The sequence below is a fragment of the Ovis aries genome, chromosome 2 (genome assembly GCF_016772045.2).
Source record: "Ovis aries strain OAR_USU_Benz2616 breed Rambouillet chromosome 2, ARS-UI_Ramb_v3.0, whole genome shotgun sequence".
Classification (NCBI taxonomy): Eukaryota; Metazoa; Chordata; class Mammalia; order Artiodactyla; family Bovidae; genus Ovis; species Ovis aries.
Window position 1 is genome coordinate 68,186,289 of NC_056055.1, and position 20,066 is coordinate 68,206,354.

General features: G+C 43.7%; 1 protein-coding gene across 5 annotated transcripts in view; it reads right to left on the reverse strand.

Annotated features, from left to right (window-relative positions):
* The window catches only part of PIP5K1B (phosphatidylinositol-4-phosphate 5-kinase type 1 beta), a 554,522-nt gene that overhangs the window by 517,524 nt on the left and 16,932 nt on the right, over positions 1–20,066 (reverse strand). For 2 of the 5 annotated variants that reach the window (XM_060409396.1, XM_060409394.1), the window contains exon 1: positions 19,280–19,346. The exons of 2 other annotated variants lie outside the window; for them this stretch is intronic. The gene's annotated coding sequence lies outside the window, so the exon portion shown is untranslated. Of the gene's footprint in view, positions 1–19,279; positions 19,381–20,066 lie in introns of those variants that run through there. One more of the 5 variants, XM_060409398.1, reaches the window with a different exon arrangement.

Here is a 20,066-nt window from a genome sequence, read left to right on the forward strand (position 1 = left end):
CTCACCAAGATATAGGGTAAAAGGGCAAAGTGGGGCCTGACAGCTGTCAGCAGCGAAGCATCAAAGATGCGGTCAGGGACTTCCCTAATGGCACAATGATTAAGAATCCATCTTGCAACGTAGAGGATGTGGGTTCAGTCCCTGCCAGGGAACTAAGATCTCACAGGCCCCAGGGCAGCTAAGCCCATAAGCCGCAATGGAGGATACCATCAGCTGCAACAGAGACCTGATCCAGCCAAAATGAATAAACAAATAATTTGTTAAAATGGGGTCAGATTCTTTATTAGACCACCTCAGATGATTGTTATGAAGATTACATGAAATTACGCACAAACAGACTTAAACTCAGTGGCTAGCAAATAGTAAATACTCAATAAATGCTACTTTTTGAAATAAAAATATTTTCTTCTTAAAAAGAAAAATCCCTCAATTTTTAAAACTTGCCAGAGAACGCAAGAAGCAACACCTGCTTTATTCTTGTTCTATTTGTTTATACTTATATGCATTAAAGAAAAAACTTCAAAATCATCTCTACATGTGAAAAAATAATTACTTGCAGTCTCCAACAGCAGAAAGACTGTGTTCTAAGAATTCTGTTCTAAATTGTCACTTGAAACACTTTTCCCATAGAAACAATGTTATAAATAGAGTTAAGTCCCCGGGGGATGCTCAAATTCGTCCTAAACTCTAACTATAATTGTCCTTGATAGAGCAGCGGACTCTTAGTCCTAGAACAGCCCATGGGTCTCTCAGAACCCCAAGCTCTCCCAGGTCAGAGTGACCCCAGGTGACCTAAGACAGACTTTTGGAATCTAGATTTGGAGGAATTGGCCGAATGGGAGCTGAAAAGCATGGTTTGACTGATGGGGGCCCGTATGCAATTATCAAAGCACTTCATGACAATCTCTAAATCAAACCCTGATGGGAGTGGCTCTGGGGGCCTCAAGGCTGTCTCACATCCCTGCGTGTGTGTGGAGCGGGGTAGTGCTTACCTTGAAGGGTAGGGATGCTCCAACTCTCTGCCATCCTAGAGAGGGGTTTGTCCAGGGACAGGACACTCCAGGGGTGGACCATAGCCTGGGGGAGGGGAAAACAGGGTTCTATTTCCTAGAGGCATATTCTGAGGTGTAGGACACCTGGAATGAGTGGTTGAGCAGAACTGTCTCTGGTTTGTGGAAAAGGCCAGGCCCAAGCCCTAAGCCAGTCTCAGAGGGTGTGCCTCGGCACTCTCTCTCATCTACACTAATGGTCCTTCTGCGCTGTGGGGAACTACAGGGGTGACATTGGATAGCAGCGGCAATGTGAAGGAAGACACTGTGGATAGAAGATGAAAACCTTCAGAAGAAAGGGCAGTCTAGGCTCTCTGAGGGGGCAAAAGACAGGCTGGCAGACTAAAAGAGAACAGGATCAGCTCCCTTCATAAACCCACTATGTGTCAGAGACCACACCGAGCATTTTATCTGTATGATGCACTATTACCATCCCATTTTATAGATGGAGAAAATGAGACATGAGGAAATTAAATAACTTGCTTAATGATCAGACAGCTAGTGAGTGGCAGTGCCAGAAATTGAACCTAATAAGTGTCTTGACTACTGAGGGTGGGCCTTTAAGTGCTATGCTTTCTCCTCTTTCACACAAAAGCATTCACCTGGTGAATCCCAAAAAGACAAGGAGAGGTATATGTGGCAAAAGGCCAGATTTCCTGCTAGGAAACAAATGGGGGCTGGGACAACTGTGAGTCAAAGTGCCTTCATGTACTGGAATGATCAGGACAAGCAGGCTACATGCCTCACTCACATGCTGAAGCTAGTTCTCCTTTAAATACAGATGTATCAGATGTGATGGATGCCAGAGATGCACGAACAAGCAAGATTTGGCCCCTGCCCTCAAGATGTTCTCACAGTCTTGTGAGCAAAACAAAGAAGCAACTGAATGAGCTGGAAGGGGTATCAGCCCAGCCAGAAACAGGACTTAGCTTTGACTCTGGAGGGATACGTTATGCTCCGCCTGGGCTTCCCAGGTGGTGCAGTGATGAAGGATCCACCTGCTAATGCAGGAGACACAAATTCCACCCCTGGGATGGGAAGATGCCCTGAAGAAGGAAATGGCAACCCACTCCAACATTCTTGCCTAGGAAACACCATGGCCAGGGCAGCCTGGCAGGTGGCAGTCCATGGGGTCACAAAGAGTCAGACACAACTGAGCACAACACAACCCCCTATTTCTCCCTGCAACTCTCTCCCCTCTGCCTGGTGGCCACTGAACATCCATAGGGCTCATTTGAAACCCATCCCTGTGTCTCCTGACCTAGCAAAAGTCCACAGTAATATCCTGCTTTCCCCTCAACAGCTCTCAACATCTGAGCTTTACTTGTCCAGGATCTGTCTTCCCATTGAGGGTAATCGCCTTGTCTGTCCTGTTTGCTGGTGTGTCCTTAGCACACAGGACAGCGTAGATGCTTCACAATCAGTCATCAGTTAAACTAGCATCATTTATTTATTTAGTATAAGCAAACTCCATGCATGGAAGGTATGAGAACAATGAGAACCCCTTGATAAAGTTGAAAATTTCTGAAAAGCCTATTTGATGCCTAGGAGTACACTTGTTCTACAGGCACTTTGAGGTGATATTTCTAGATTTATATTATAGAAATTTTTTACACAAGAGTATGGATGTTTGTTTAACTTGTAAGGATGATTTTTCAAGTAATCACCATCTGGCTGGAATTTATAACCAAACTCTTATCAATTGCACAGTATAATTTTTTATAAGGTCATTATGGAGAGAATTTCTAGAAGAGTTCATTATTAATGTTCTTCTGACAACATGCCATGAGATAAAAACATTTGATGCTCATTCTTTTGAAACATTTCCTTTTCATTTTTTTAAACATTTCCCTTACTTATTATTCATATAAACACACCACCAAAGCCTCTTATGATTCTATTAAATGCAATCATATTATTTAGTCTTTTGTAACCAGTAGTAATGTGCCTGCCTCCATGTTAGTAACTGAGTTGAAATGCTACTTTCCAGGCCATAAGACCTGGCCTTACTCCTAAAGTTTGTGCTCCTAGGATGATGGTCTAAACAAGGCTGAGTCTTGGAAAAGTGAGACTTGGCATAAACATAGCAACTACTTCTTCATCAGCCATTTGCAAGGTCTAAGTGAGCTACTGGGGGACAATGCCTGGCACATGGTGAGCAATCATTAGTTGCTATTATCAGTCATTAAGTAGCTATTACTAACATTCTCTCCAGAGCCAATTGCTATCTGCTCCATGATTGCAAAGGTTTTTGTCTATTCACTGCAAAATCGTAAGTGCCACTTAGACTAGTATCTGGTACAGAACAGGGATTTAATATTTATTGAATATTAGTTAATGTAACTCTAAGCCAACATTACCTACTCATGTACCAGGCAGCTGATGGATACCAGGACTATCCTCATCTCATTTCTTTCCTTTGATCCCATTTAAGTTCAGTTCTGCCCAACTCCTGGCCCCTGACTGTCTCCGGTTTTCATCCCCATTCCTCCCTTCTGGACTTTCACACTTCCCCTGACTTCCTTGGATTGACCAAGGCACTCTATAATGAGTGTTTCCCTTTTGCTCTTCTCTGCCTGGTTGTCTGAGGGAGAAAATTCTGCCCCACTTTTCATCTTGATAACAAACTCTACTGCCAGCCTCGCTGATTGTTTTTTCAACTATTTATCATCTATGTAGCACACCTCTGGAGAAGGGAATGGCAATCCACTCCAGTATTCTTGTCTGGAGAACCCCATGGACAGAGAAGCCTGTGGGCTACATGGCGTCACGAAGAGTGGGACACGACTGAGCAACTAACACATCAGCACACGTGTAGCACACAGGCCCTGGAGAAACAGTGGTGGAGGAGAAAGGCAGGTTCCCTTGTCTTTGTGATAACAGGCTAAAACCATCATGATCTCTGTTCTTTTTATTATATTGAGGCCCAGAGGTGCAGAGAGACAGGCTGTAGATTCATGAAGGGTGAGAACAATGGCAAAACTGATGAGATGCCCAGCTCTGGCCTCTTGAAACACCCTCACCAAAGAAGGTGTGGGCCAAGGTCACCTGGCGTTTCAATAAACAAAGGGTGTTGCCACCATCAAGCCATCAGCCCCTGCGGCCACCGCTGATGGTGTACACTGAGGGGAATTCAGGATGGACAAAAAAAGGACATGGGCCTAGACAGTTAAGATGCATATCCAAGGAAAGACTTCAATGACCCCAGACTCTTGCACCTTCCCGTACACAGACTAGCTCTAAAATCACTAACCTGAGGTGTCTGCTTTTGTGATTAGCAATAATCTTGTGATGTTTGACTATATGGTTTTGTTTTTTTCTCAGCGAAAACTATATATCCTGGCTCCTCCCTAACCTCTTTGGAGCAGTTCCTTGGAGTTATTTGAGAGGCTGTCTCCTAGGCTATACTTCTCAGAAAGTCCCTGAATAAAACTTAATTTGAATCGTTCAGGTTGTACATTTTTCTTCATTTGACAGTATATTCCTTTAGAATCCTTGTATCTTAAATATCATGGAATATGCTCCTTTACTTTCAATCCTAAGGACTTAATTGTTGCTGACTACCAAAAAAGCTCACACTTGAGAACCCAGGTAAACGTTACTTCAGTTTCCCATGACCAACACCTCACGCCAGCCTTTAACTTCCATAATGACAAGGCGGGTTGTTGAAAGATAATTCCTGCTGAAACTCCATGATAGCACTGAAATATGCCCCATGAGCTCTTTTAAAGTTTTGCCTCTACACACAGATTCCACTTTGTGTTTCCAGACACTTGGTTGTTTGAGAAGATGCCAAAGTTTTACCTCATCATCATTATGTGAGTGAAATACGTGCTGTGAAAGTCCCTGGACTTTCCTTAATACGCTTAGTACTTAGTAAATGATTATTGAAGCAGACTCCACAACTTGACTTCCATTTTCAATTTCTTGGTTGGGGGGAGGCGGTGTGGGGTGGGGGTGGCTGCAGGGAAAGTGTGTTGAAAATAAAATACTTCAAAAGCTGTAAGTCCCTTACAGTCATAAACAAAACCTGAATATTTTAAAAGGTAAACTGCATGCTGATAACACTAAATTATAGTAAAATTTCCCCCACATTCTGCAGTTTTACAGAAGAGTATGCAACTAGGTAAGGCTTTTACCAATAAATCAGTGTTTAAAACTTAGATATCCCTGGTTGTCAGCGCTTTGCCAGCCTGTCTTTCCACAGGAGACACACAAGAACCAAATGGAAATCTTCTCTAAATGTCACGCAGTTGCATAGTAATAATGCTGGCTCTCACTTCTGTGATTGCTTACTGCGTCCCAGGTGCTTCTTTATGTCCTTGACATAGGTTAACACATTTAATCCTCACAGCCACCTTGGGAGGTAGGTGTTATCTGGGAGAAACTGAGGCGCAGAGATGGCCAGAACCATTACGCAAGGCCATATGCTGTGCTGCCCTCTGTCATTCTGCCCCTCTTTGCGACCCCATGCAAAGTAGCCCACCAGGCTCCTCTGTCCATGGAATTTTCCAGGCAAGGATACTGGAGTGTGTAGCCACTCCCTTCTTCAGGGGATCTTTCTGAGACAGGGATCAAACTTAGATCTCCTGCATTGCAGGCAGATTCTTTACTGTCTGAGCCACCAGGGAAACCCATGCAAAGTCATACCTGCATGATATTTGCTATAGCCAATATACATTGGCTACCAGGTACTGAATTTTTTTTAACTTGAAGTTTTTTTAAACTCCAGTTTGTTTCCAAAGGAAACTTCATGTCTCTAACTGTAGATGGAAAAATCAGCATCACTTGCCATAAATAGGAGGTAACTATGAAAACAGATAGAATGAGCGCAAAACAATGTTACTAACTTTCAGCTTGATTCTCTGGCCTGCCAAGATCAGAGATTTGCTTTCTCTTTGTTGAGAAGGAGCGGGAGAAGAGAAGCAGGTGTTACCAAGGTGTTAAAAACACATGAAAACCAAAACATAAGACCAAAAAAAAGTAAAATTTAATGTATGCATTAATGCCACTATAAAAGTTGACTTTCTCCTTAACATAACTGCAACAGATAAAAGACTCTCAAACTTCGTTCTCTTATTATGTGCTCTGGATTCCAAACCTGATATTGTCCCTTCTTTGCCCTGTGTTATCTGACTGCCCTGAGCCCAAGGTTTCTATCTGAAAATGAGAACCGCCTTAGAGATGCAGACATCACATATATACCAAGCCAGGCACACAGTAGGTACTCAAAAAACCACTGTGTTCAGTGGTCACTTCTTGAAAAGACATGCCACCTTATTTCTCTTGAGATGAGACACAGGTGGGGCTGTCTCCTGTCCCTGTGTCAGCAGAGCAGGGGTGGGCTAAGGGTCGGGTGGGTGTGATATTTCACATTCAGCAGAGGCAGGGTAAAGAAGCTGGGAGGGCTACTGATCTGAGGAATCTGCTCATCTGCTAGGGGTCCCAAATAGATGGTAAGGAGAGACAGGAAAGTTCAATCATAAATGTCTTAGAACTGTTGGAAAGCAAGGGAGATCACAGAATCCACTCCTCCTCAGGTCATGGGTCAGGACGCAGAGCTTTTGGACTGCAGGACCCTTCCCTGTAATCCCTAGGTAGTGAGAGGCAGCCAGACTCTCAGGCACCTCTGAGCACTGAGCTCTTCCCACTGGATGTCCCATTGGCCCTCTTCTCCTGAGCTGATCAGGGGGCTCCATGCCCTGAAGACCCATATTTCCAGAGTCAGGATCTTAATTTCCAAAATGATCCTTGGTTCCAATGCTATCTAGTAATTTGCTGTAACATTTGTAGCCTTTCTGAAAAAACCTTGCAGTCTTTCTCAAGAAAGCCAAGCCTTTTTTTACTTTCTTGCCAAATCCTGATTACATTAATTTTCAAAAGATAAAACAAACTAAGTCCACAGCAAAGGGAAATAGTTGCACTTGGAGCTTTGGTCTGTCTCAAGACAATTCTGATTCCCTCAAGACAGCATTTGCTGAGTCACATACCATGGAACACAGCCTAGTCTTGCAGCACCTTTTCCAAAGGAGGAAGACAGTGAGGGGAACCAAAGAGGAGAAGGCGGGACAGACAGGTTACAAACCCAGCGCTGAGTGGTGCAAACAAGTTCCCGAAAAACCAGCAAAAGGAAGCCCCCAACCTTCTCTCAGTCAGACAGGCTGGGTGTTGGGTGTCCATGGTTTGGGGGAGAAAACAGAGGAGAATTTAGTCCTGGGAAAAACATCATGAAGTGGTGCTGACTGTGATTCATGGATCGAGCATTAAATTCCATGCCATACCCACTCCTAGAACTCCGCAAGAGTTGCATCCCTTGGGGGCCTAAGTTTTTTGTACAAGGGTAGCAAAAAAGAGCCCACAAGGGCCAGCTGGGAAGGTAAAGGAGTGAGACCCTGGCCAGAGGGACAGCGACCAGAAGGGCTTCTCACCTGTCTCTCTTTAAAATGGCAGCTGGGGGCCTTATTCACAAAAGTCAGGACACAGATGCAACCTAAATGTCCATTGACAGAGGAATGGATAAAGAAGATGTGTGTGTGTGTGTGTGTGTGTGTGTATGAATATTACTCAGCCATAAAATAGAAGAAAATAATGCCATTTGCAGCAACATGAATGGATCTATAAATTATAAACTAAGTGGAGTCACCTTCTTTAGACGGAAAGTAAAATGATACAAATGAACTTAGATATTGAAACAAAAGAGAAACAGACTCACAGACATAGATAACAAATTTATGGTTAACCAAAGGTGAAAGGTGCTGGGAGGGATAAATTAGGAGTTTGGGATTAGCAGATACAAACTACTATATATAAAATAGAGAAACAACAAGGTCCTACTGTAAAGCACAGGAAACTATATCCAATATCCTATTATAAACCAAAATGAAAAATATTTTTAAAATGTGTATAACCACTTTCTTGTACATCAGAAACTAACACATTTTAAATCAACTAGACTGTGTGGATCACAATCAACTGTGGAAAATTCTGAAAGAGATGGGAATACAGACCACCTGACCTGCCTCTTGAGAAACCTATATGCAGGTCAGGAAGCAACAATTAGAACTGGACATGGAACAACAGATTGGTTCCAAATAGGAAAAGGAGTACATCAAGGCTGTATATTGTCACCCTGCTTATTTAACTTCTATGCAGAGTACATCATGAGAAACGCTGGGCTGGAAGAAGCACAAGCTGGAATCAAGGTTGCCGGGAGAAATATCAATCACCTCAGATATGCAGATGACACCACCCTTACGGCAGAAAGTGAAGAGGAACTAAAAAGCCTCTTAATGAAAGTGAAAGAAGACAGTGAAAAAGTTGGCTTAAAGCTCAACATTCAGAAAACTAAGATCGTGGCATCTGGTCCCATCACTTCATGGGAAATAGATGGGGAAACAGTGAAAACAGTGTCAGACTTTATTTTGGGGGGCTCCAAAATCACTGCAGATGGTGATTACAGTCATGAAATTAAAAGACGTTTACTCTTTGGAAGGAAAGTTATGACCAACCTAGAGAGCATATTCAAAAGCAGAGACATTGCTTTGCCAACAAAGGTCCATCTAGTCAGGGCTATGGTTTTTCCAGTAGTCACATATGGATGTGAGAGTTGGACTGTGAAGAAAGCTGAGCACCAAAGAATTGATGCTTTTGAACTGTGGTGTTAGAGAAGACTCTTGAGAGTCCCATGGACTGCAAGGAGATCCAGCCAGTCCATTCTGAAGAAGATCAGTTCTGGGTGTTTTTTGGAAGGACTGATGCTAAAGCTGAAACTCCAGTACTTTGGCCACCTCATGCGAAGAGTTGACTCAATGGAAAAGACTCTGATGCTGTGAGGGATTGGGGGCAGGAGGAAAAAGGGATGACAGAGGATGAGATGGCTGGATGGCATCACTGGCTCGATGGACGTGAATCTGGGTAAACTCCGGGAGTTGGTGATGGACAGGGAGGCCTGGCGTGCTGCAATTCATGGGGTCACAGAGAGTCAGACACGATTGAGCAACTGAACTGAACTTTATTTTCTAAAACAGGCAACTGAGTTGCAGTTCTTGGATTGTTATCATGCAGGACCAGGGATGCAGAATCACCAGATGCATAGGTTAGGAAGCTATTATCTACTCTACATTCAGTTTTGATAATGAAGCCTCTCTCTTTTGTTAACTGCCTTCCTAGTAGGTTCTGCCAGAAGGGGGCACTAGAGGGAGCCTGGATGGCAGGAGTTGGGGGGGGCAAGTCCCTTGGGCCTGTTTGCTTGCTGGAACCACCAGCTTCATCCCAGCAGCAACATCTGCTTCCAGATGCCAGCTTCCTTTCCCACTCTCAGAACCAGCCTGTGTCCTCACAAAGGAACCAGCAGCTACCCCTCAGCTCCACAGACCTCACTTCTCTAAGTCTCTGGGTTTTGATACCCCTGTTTGTTCCCTTCATTCCACCAAACCCAGGAGTGGTGGCTCCTTCCTGCAGTGGCCACATGTGGTTACCACAATGTCCCCAATTTTTACTTTTCATCCTCCCCAATACTTATTTAATGAAGCCTCTACATTAAATCTCTGTTGAAATACCCAATGTACGTTTTGTTTACCTAACTGAGCTCTGATTGATCTACCAGTTCTTTTGACATTAGGAGAAGTGGAGTATGTAGATCATTTTATGGAATTATTCAGTTTTAAAAATATTGTGAAAAGAAAAACAGGTATCTGAAGACCAAATTCAGCCTGGGAGTGAATGCAGTGGTACTCTCAAGATGAGGGCTGCTGTGTTCCTTGCCAGCTGCTGGGACCATCAGCTCTGGGCGGCTCACTGCCGTCCCCACCATCAGAACTTCCTTCTGCTGGAGGGAACTCCCTGACCTGGTCCAGGAGCGAGCCCCTTCCCAAGGACAGGCTATGGCCAATGACCGGGTGATACAGAGAGAAACAAATACCTGACCTCAAGCTTCCTTCTGGAACACCTGCTGGGGGCCATCCAGCTTCAGAGGCCCCTGCAGGACGGGCTGAGGCCTTTGGGTTGCAGCCCTATCATGGGTCAACTTCTTGCCTTGCCCAGTTCTGCCTTTCTCACATCCTTACTGGCACAGCTCCCTAGAGAGCTCCCCCATGAGCCTGCATGCCTCTCTATCAAGAGTCCGTTTCCAGGGAACCCAAACCAAGCCAAGGCTGTATTAGTCTGGTGTGCAGAGCACTGCACTCACAGAAAGCATGTGAAGAAAGAGAAACACTTCACCAAGACGCATCCCACTGGAAAGAGGGCAAAGTAAAGAGAGAGACAGTAATTGGGAGAGTCCATGTACAATATAGAGTGGAGATGAGGTGAACAGTCCCCAGAAGCAAAATGGTCATTAAGACTTCCCTGGAGCTTCTCTGGGAGCCATGGCAGACACCACTCCCCAAAGCCAAGAAGACACAGCGGCCACCTCGGCCTTTTCCGTCTCGAGTGCACCGAACAGGGAAGCACTGCTAGGGACATTATCTCAATGCAGCTTGAACTTGCTCCACCACAGAGGTCTCCCTGTGGCCTCGTAGGGGAGCCAGTGACTACTCTGCATTTGCATCTGGGCAGCAGCTTGCAAAGGTAGCAGCAGGTCCGAGGTTCCTCCCTATGGGACAGCGCTGGGGCTTCAGGTGATGGCGACGCCAGCAGAGGCCCCACCGCCGTGCAGGCTTTTCACCTGCAGCAGGAAGGAGGCTCACTTCCACCATCCCCTGCACTGCTTGGTGCAGGAGGGAAGATGTACCTGAGCAAGGTGTGGCCTTCGTGGTTTCTTCAGAACCCAGTACGTGCACCTCCAGGCCTGGCCCATGATAGCTTTCCTGGGAACACGAAATGGCTTCTTTTGTTGTTTTTATTAAAGTATAACACGTCCCTTTCCCTGCTAACCCCCTTCTGTAGCTCACCCATGTCCGTCTGATCAGCAGGCTGGTCAGAATCACGTCAAAGGAGAGAAGTGGGGAGGCAGGGGTCAACCACGCTGTAATATTTAACTATATTACTTAAAGTCACCGGAGAAAACTCATTTTAATTTTCAACTTCAAAGAGAGGCCAAAGGAATTGCTGTAGTATCCCCTCGGGACACCGTGACGTGCACCATGTCGAAGGGCAGGAAGGGTGAAACGAGCGAGGCCTCTGTTATCAGGAGTCAGTGGTCTTGCTGGCTCCTCTCCGTAGGCCTGAGGTTGGCAGGGGAGCAGAAGAGACAGACAAATGATAGGCAAGTAGGAGGTAGAGGGGATCAGGCTACTTCAGCTGTCGCTAAGTCACATCTCTGAATGTGTTCTGATCCTTAGACAGAGAGGTCAGAGTAGGATGAGCCACTATAGGCATCTGAGTAGCCAGCAACTTAATATCAAATGAGCAGCAGAATCGGAATCCGGGTGAACATGCTTCTGTTAGATGAAGTCCAGTTGGAGCTGATAGCCCTGATAGCCCTTCTTTGGAATATTAAAGAAGTCCAAACCTCCCAGAACACATCACAAGGCAGTGTTGCACTTTCAGGCAATCAGGTGTTTTTCTGAGGATGCAACATTGCAATTGACCATGGAAATTACTTAAAAGAAATGTCTTAAACACAGTTGCTTCAGTCCACTCAAAAAGGAATGATTGAGCCACTTCTGTACACCAAATCCTGGGCATGGCACTGTGAGTCAAAAGCACAGAGGCAAAACTTGATGGAGCTTAGAGTTTCATGGGGAATACAGACCTTAGAACAAGGAAATAATTACAGTTGTGCTATGTGTCATGTTGGAAGGACTGAATCTTACTCGGGAGCCAAGCAAGGCAGGCCTTCCTAAGGAGGTGACAGCCTTCTGAGATGTCAGCAAATGAGGGAGGGTTGGATACAATAGGAGATAAGGGGAGACGAGAGCTCCTGGAGAGAAAAGCATCTCTGGAGACCCAAACATCAGACAGTATGGTACCTATGAAATGCAGAGAGCAGTGCCACATGGGAAGCGATGAGGGCCAGATGGAGCAGTTGGTTAGGGACCAGTTAAGGAGCTACTTAAAAGCTAGACTGACTTGTGGCTTTACCCTTCAATTTGAGTACGAAAGTGACATGGTAAATAGATCACTCCGTCTGCAGAGTGAGGAATGGATTAGAAAGTGTAGGAGATGTTGTGGAGAGGAAGGAGGCAAATGCTCTTGTCCAGGAGGGAGATGATAGTAAATTGCACCAGGATGGTAGCATGTAAAGAACAGGGACGAAAGCTATAAAGCAATTATCCTTCAATTAAAAATAAATAAAGAAATAAAAACAAAAGTACATAGGAATAAAATAAAACTTAGAGACCGAGAGTACAGAGTGTGAAGGGCCAAGAATGACTCCCAGGATTCCAGTTTGTCCAGGTGGGTAGATGGCCGTGTCTGTTCCTGATGGAAGAAACACAGGAGCAAGAGCTGGCAGTGGGGTGAGGATGACGGAGGCCTGAAACTGATGATGGAGAGCTGAGCTTTGACTGAATTGCTCTGTGTTTTCTGAGTGGACAAGTCAAGCAGAAAGTTGAAGATATGGGCTTGGAACTGATACAGATAGACAAGTAAAGATAGAGGTTTGAGGGTCATAGAAATAAATGAGATCATGTATACTTTTGGTCCTTGCACTTTTTTGATGAGGAACTAAAATAAGAAATGCATTTTACATCATACACACACATGCAGTTCCCCTGAACAATTCTTACCTTTGCTATGTGTTATGTTCAGTGGCTGTCTGTTCTTTCCCCCATGCTGGTCAAAACGTCTATGTTGATTTAATGGTCCGACAGTGAGTTACTAGCCACAGTTTGAAAAGTCTAATTTAGAGAACACATGATGGGAAGAAAAGAGGGTCCAAAATAGAACCATGAGGAAATCCATGGGTTAGGGCTCAACTAGAGAAGGTTGGTACCTACAAAAAAGGCAGATCCAAAGCGGTCAGCGAGGCTTCTCCTTCCACTTGGAAGTTGAACACAGCAGCTTCAAAGACCACAACATTACTGTAATATCCAAAGCCAGAAAGTGCCAAGTCTCAACCTTGGGTCTCTTTATTAGACCAAGTAGCCCTTCCCAAAAGCATCTACAAGACTTCCCTTTTATCTCACTGGCCAAGATTCATCACACCACTAGGCCCAAGCCAGTCACTGCTTACAGGAGTAGAATTATCACAATTGGCTTCAGCTGCTTGATATATCCATCCCATGGAACCAAGCAGGGGTTACTCACCCTGAGCACAAGGTATTGTAAACACCTGGCCATTAGGGAAAGCAGTCACCTAGCCTCTGCTGCTTAAAGAGGGGTCCAGGGACCAGCAACATCAGCATCATGCAGGAACTTGCTAGAGCTGCAGAATTTCGAGCCCCACCCCAGACCTGCTGAATCAGAACATGCAGGTTCTCAGGCTCCTCGCGGGATTACATGGACTTGCAGTTTGAGAAGCATAGGCCTCAACACCGAGGACGCCCGTGGTATCTGCCACGTTGCCTCCCCCTGCTCTGCTCTTTGTCCATTTCTTCCCTCACTTATTTGCTGTCACAAATCTCAGAGGGCCACACATGCTTTGCAAGGCGTTGCTTCATTTATTCTAGCAGGGCCTCTTTTCACTCTCCGCATAAGGAGGCAGAGCAAGGTTTTAGAATAAACACAGCAAGCTTCCAGCTGTGCTCCGCCCACCACTTTAATACTGTTCCTTTAGATCATCCTGTTCTGACAAGGTGTGAAATCCTAGCCAAGGCTGATAACTTGGCTGCCAGAAAGTTCAGTCTTCTTTCACAGCCCTAGGCAGAATTGAGGGGTTTCGTTTCCTTTTTAAAATAAAAAAATATTTTTTAGTATAGTCTCTTTTTACTGCAGGCTCTGCAGGGAGCATGAGGTAATCTTTGCCCTGAAGCTCCAGCAAATAATCTCAAGTATTGGGACAGGCTCTCATTTAGCAAGTTTTGTCCAGTGTTTCAGGCTCTGAAACTTTAAGAGACACAGAGAGGACCTAAAAAAAAAATTTCAGAGAAGAACAAATTTTGTTAAAGAATTGGAGAACTGAACCCAAGAGGAAGTGGTAAAAGATTAACATTTGCTGGCTGAGGGAAGGAAGAAAGAGGAGTAAGTAATTAAACACGGAAAATTGGATGACTGAGGAGGCTTCACCCCAACAACTTAGGAATTTTTATTCTTGCTTTCTTGCTGCTGCTGCTAAGTCACTTCAGTCGTGTCTGACTCTGTGCAACCCCATAGATGGCAGCCCACCAGGCTCTCCTGTCCCTGGGATTCTCCAGGCAAGACACTAGAGTGGGTTACCATTTCCTTCTCCAATGCATGAAAGTGAAAAGTGAAAGTGAAGTCCCTCAGTCATGTCTGACTCTTAGCGACCCCATGGACTGTAGCCCACCAGGCTCCTCCGTCCATGGGATTTTCCCAGCAAGAATACTGGAGTGGGGTGCCATCGCCTTCTCCCTTGCTTCCTTAAAAAAAAAAAAAAAATCAGGCGTGGGACTCAGAATTTGACAAACTGTCAAAAGTTTAACATAAAATGTCTTCCTCAACTTTCTTCCTATTCATTCATTCATATTTATTGACTACCTGTTATGTACTGGGCCTTCTGCTCTGACAATCTTATTTTATTCTAACTGGCATGAAAACATGTCCTTCTAAGAATGGTAAACATGCCAAGATGCTCCTTTATTTGAGACAACATCTCTGATATAGTTCTGATAAGATGTAACAACCCCAATATAAACGCACTATTTCCTTATGTGGCATTTACACTTCCATGGTTTGTGCAAAAATGCCTTTTCCAGTCTTTATTTCCTTGCTTATCTCGCCTACCTGCCTCTCCTATCCTGTTGGTCTACCCATCTTTGCCTGAACATGCCAAACCCTTTCATGCAGTTCCCTTAGTTGGAATGCCTTTCTCCCTAAAAAATGTCCTTCAATGCTTTGAAATACCTTCAAGCTTATAAAGCTCATCTGTAGTCTTCTCTGCAAAGGCTTCTGTACCCTTGCCATTTAAAATTAGTAATTTTTTCCTCCGTGATCTTCTAATGAGATGCTTATACTAGTGTGGCACTTAACTTTCCTTTGCCTTATGATTGCTTGTTAGCATGTCTCACCGTAAGTTTTCTAAGAGCAAAGACTATGGCTTACTCTTTGTGTTCCCCCAGCAACTAGGTGCATGCCTGGTGAGAGTTATTGCCACTCAGCAAATATTTCTGGCTATTTGAGTCTTCTGGACCTACAGCAGGTTCTCGGTGCTCGGTCCCTTAAGGTTGTGGGGACATGTGGCCAATTACCACCAATGAGTGTAAGTAAAGTGATGTGTGACAACCTGGGCCAAAACTAAATCCCCAATGCAAGACCCTTTAGGTCATCTTTCTTCTTGGCTACTGTGGCTGTTCATGCTCTGGAGAATAGTTCCTCACTCCTCTGGGATAATGTCAGCTTATAACAGAGCCTCAGCTGATCTATGATGACCATAGTGAGTGAACAAGAAATAAACTTTTCTTATTTAAAGTCACTGAGCTCTGGAGGTTGCTACAAAGTAAAGCCTAGCCCATCCTGACTGATACACTTGTAAATGGCAGTACTGTGAGTCTAGAACTTTTGCAAAATCCATTAGAAGCAGTAATCAGTAATTATATCAACTGTAGATCAAGTAAAATCACCAGGCTGAAACTCAACTGTCAGGAGAGGCATTGTGAGGAGTGTAGGATGTAGAGCGCATTAGGGTCTGCAAACTGGCTGTAAATGAGCTGTGAACGAGCTTGGCCACTGATGCTCTCAGAACTCAGCATTCTCTGACCTCAGTGAGAGCTTACATATTTACCTCGGGGTGCTGTTGCAGGCATCAGAAATGGTAAATGAGTGGTACCTGGTACGGGTGGTACTCAGCAAAGCGTTATCACAATTTAGGTGTGTTTTCCACATTGGACCGTGGGATGTGAGAAACTACATATTTCAGTTTAAACCAAGATACTGGGACTTCCCTGGTGATCTAGTGGCTAAGACTCTGTGCTCCCCGTGCAGGGGGCCGAGACTCAACCCCTGATTACGGAACTAGATCCCGCATGCCGCAACTAAAGATTCCACATGCCACAACTAAGACCTGAGGTAGCCAAACGAACTAATTAGAAAATCCCACCAAGGTATTCACTGCTACCCTTCCATTCATCAGGAACAAGTTGTTCCCAGCAACCTTCTTTCATTCAACTTTCAAAAAATAAATTTGGGTCCCTATTGATCTGTAAAAATCTATGAAACTATGATATGTGAAAAGATGATAATTTATGTATAAATATAACTTCTCATTCAGAGAGAAAACATTTTAATAAGTGATTCAACTTTATGTGCTTGCTAGACACCAGTGACTCATATTAAATAAATAGATGCACTGAAAAAAGGGAAAGAGAGGGGAAATTTAAAAACTCTGGATGAAAATGAGAATCATCAGCTTTTGAGGCTCCCAATTATACTTATAAATTTCAAAAAAATAATTCTGAGTTTAATGATAAAACTTCTGAATATGTTGTCTTATGCCTTCTTGGTTTAATTTTCAACACTTTCTCAAGTATAGTGAACTATTCTTCCCAATATGCTTCAGTAAAGATTTCTAACAATCTGAATGTCACAATCCCAGGAGAGTTTACAGGTCCTGCCATGGCATTTTCACAACTTGATTACACTCCTGGCTGTGAGGGGGGCATGACTTCAGTCTCAACGTAAACAGAAAATGACTCATCCTTCTGAGGCAGTGAATAGCAACTTGGGTAGATCAACACCATCTTTATACTTCTTACTGCACCAGTAACTTAGAAACACATCCCCTCTGAAGCATTTTATACCTGTTTGATAAGTGCTGAAAGAAACATTGTTCTTTAGAGATAGGTTCTTGTTTCTGGGTTTTAGTCAGAGGGAGGAAAATCTCTTCTATATTTCCCAAACCAACTAAAAGGATCAACTTTTTTTTTTTTTTTTTTTTTGGAGGTAAAATTGGTATATAACATTATGTTAGTATCAGGAGTACAACATAATAATCCAAGGGTTGTATACATTACAAAGTGATCAACACGTAAGTCTAGTCGCCATTCATCACTATAGAAGAGACCCCCTCACCATTTTACACCCCCCCACCACCTTCCCCTCTGATAACTACAAATCTGTTCTCTATCTGGGTGTTGGTTTTGTTTCTTTTTTTAGAGTCACATACAAGCGATATCACACAGTATTTATCTTTCCCTGCCTGACTTATTTCACTTGGCATAATACCCTCACGTTCCATTCATGTTGTCACAAATGGCAAGATTTCCTTCTTTTTTCCTTTTCCCTTTTTATGACTGAGTAATAGTCCACTGTCTGTGTGTATATATCACATTTTTTAAATTCATTCATCCACCAGTGGCCACTTAGGTTGTTTGCATATCTTCGCTATAGTAATCAATGCCACAGTGAGCTCAGGAATGCATGTATTGTTTTCAAATTAGTGGGTTTTTTCCCTTAGGATATATTCCCAGAAATGGAATAGCTGGATATGGTTGTTCTATTTTTAATTTTCTGAGAAATATCCATACTATTTTCCATAGTGGCTGCACAAAGATCAACTTCTGTAAGAGTACAAAAATGGAGAGGGGAAGTCAAGTAAACCACAGGAGCACACTAGTCAGCGTTCTCTGTTCCCAAATTAATCTCCCTCTTTGCGTTCCCTCTCTACCTGCTACCCTTTGTTCTTACCTGTTCAACTATTAAAAAAAAAAATCAGATTGAATCAGGAATGCTGATGAATTGCTACATGCCAGATATTTCATTTAGTCTTAAGGATCTGAAAAGCTGACACTTTTCTTTTTCCTCAAGGACCTTATGATTTAGTGGCAAAGAAACAGAAGAAAGTTAGTGTGTATACTCCAGTATGATGAACTATGAAAGCTCATTCATTCAGAATAACATTTTCAACGTGTGTTGTTGTTCTAGTGGGGAAAAAAAGCAAAATATAAAATTACATAAGTAGAGTGATTCTAATTTTGTAAATAATATCCACTCACGTCTTCATACACTCAGAAAAAATATGAGGATCAAACTGACAGGCTGAACACATCTGTATGCTTTTCCTTCCCCCGCTAAATTCCACTGAAATGCCAATCAAGAAAAGTTACAATCAAAGATCAGAAAATATGAAGATACCCTGGAAAAGAGAATGAAGAATTGGACTGAAAGAACAATAAAAGCGGAGGCGGGGTGGGGCGGTTCGAAAGCCAGCAGAAGAACCCTGCTAAGATACCAGCTGTTTTGTACACTAACCTTCTAAAGGAACTTCAAGTTCAGGGTTAACAGTACAGGGTAGGGACGGGCTTTGTCAATTATCTGGTCAATATATTAAAAGATGGTATTATGAACTGATAGGCTTATCACAATCTGCCATGCCCTTCACATACTGAAGTTCTGGCAATAACGTATCTGCTCCTCTGTTACAACCTCAGCAATTCAACTCCCCTGGTGGGCTAGCAGTTAAAAGTCCACCTGTCAGAGTAGGTGACACAGGTTCAATCCCTGGTCTGGGAAGATTCCACATGCCATGGGATAACTAAGTCAGAGTGCCACAACTACTGAAGCACGAGTCGCAGAGCCTGTGCTCCACACCGAGAGGCCATTGCAATGAGAAACCCACACACTGAAACAAAGAGTTAGCCCCTGCTTGCCGCAACTAGGAAAAGCCTGCATGGAGCAACAAGGACCTAGTGCAGCCGTAAATAAATTATCAATTCTTTAAAAAATCCTCAACAGCTGCTTCAACCAGTGAACCTGGATGGTCTCCCATCAGAAGAGCTGATTCTGGACGGAGAAATAGGGAGGAACTTGATGACTATATTCACACAACCAGAACTGGAGGAGAAAGAGGCAACAAGAAACCACAAGATGCTTCCGATAAAAGAGGTTCCCGGACCTCAGCTGCTGAGGACAGCCACCTCCCACAGCAGGATAATCTACCTGTACAGTGGCAATATTCTACCCTGCACACCCTAGAAGCTGGCTCTTAAGAACTTTCATTCACTATAATGATTACTGAAGCCATAAAATAGAAAAGGAGGCTGGTGAGAGAAATAATCAGACTTCTGGCTTATTGAAAGTACAATCAGTATACTTAAAATTGGGCTGAATATCCAAACGAGTTGTTGGGCTGCACCTGGAAGGCCTACAAGGCCTATACTTGCCCAGCTTCAAGGCTTTAAGAAAGAGCCTGGAGTCCGAAACAGAGACATTGATTAATGGATGGGGGCACTCACTTTTCTGCAGCAAAGTCCTGGAGCAGCACCTCACCATCTGCGGCTGAGGGTGGGTAGGATATGGAGAACTTCTTCACTCCAGGGCAGAGCTAGAAATCATCGAAGATAGGGGGCTGATGTCAGGTGGGCTCATTAGTTACCAAGGAGACCAGCAGAGGGGCCACCCCTCACTGCCTCTTTGATAAGAACAACCATCAGCTGGGGCCTGGGGCAAGTAGGCAGTTCAGTCCTATGAGTAGGGGGTAGGTGAAACAGGCACTGGTCAGGCAGGGGATGTACGGAGGGCAAGAAAACAGCCATCTGGAGTGGCCTGGCCAGCCGTGGGCACAGATGAATATTATTTTAATGAGCTGCAACATTCAGCTGAGGAACTCTTTCCAAACAGGACAAAGATATAAAGGATTTCCAGAAGCTACTACATCTGTCTAGAGAGTTTTGTAATGGAAGGAACAAAGGCAGTAGATGGAAGGGCATTCAGAGTCAGAGAAGATTATTTTTCAGAGCTGAAGAAACATTAACTCAAGGGTTTTTATGTAATTTATTTGTTTCAATTCATTTCAGTTTTTGAAACTTTCGGTTTCAGGTTGTCCCATCTTGGGCTAGTTGAAATAATTATTTGGGGATTTCCCTGTCTTTTAGTTTTAATTTTAAATATGTAAAACATGTAGATAGTTCCAATGTCAAACCTATATTTTTTTTCTCAATATCTTTCATTAATTTGCATGAATAGTCTGTTTAAGGTGTTTTCCAAACGTGCAGATGTTTTACGTTTTTATGAAGCCAAACC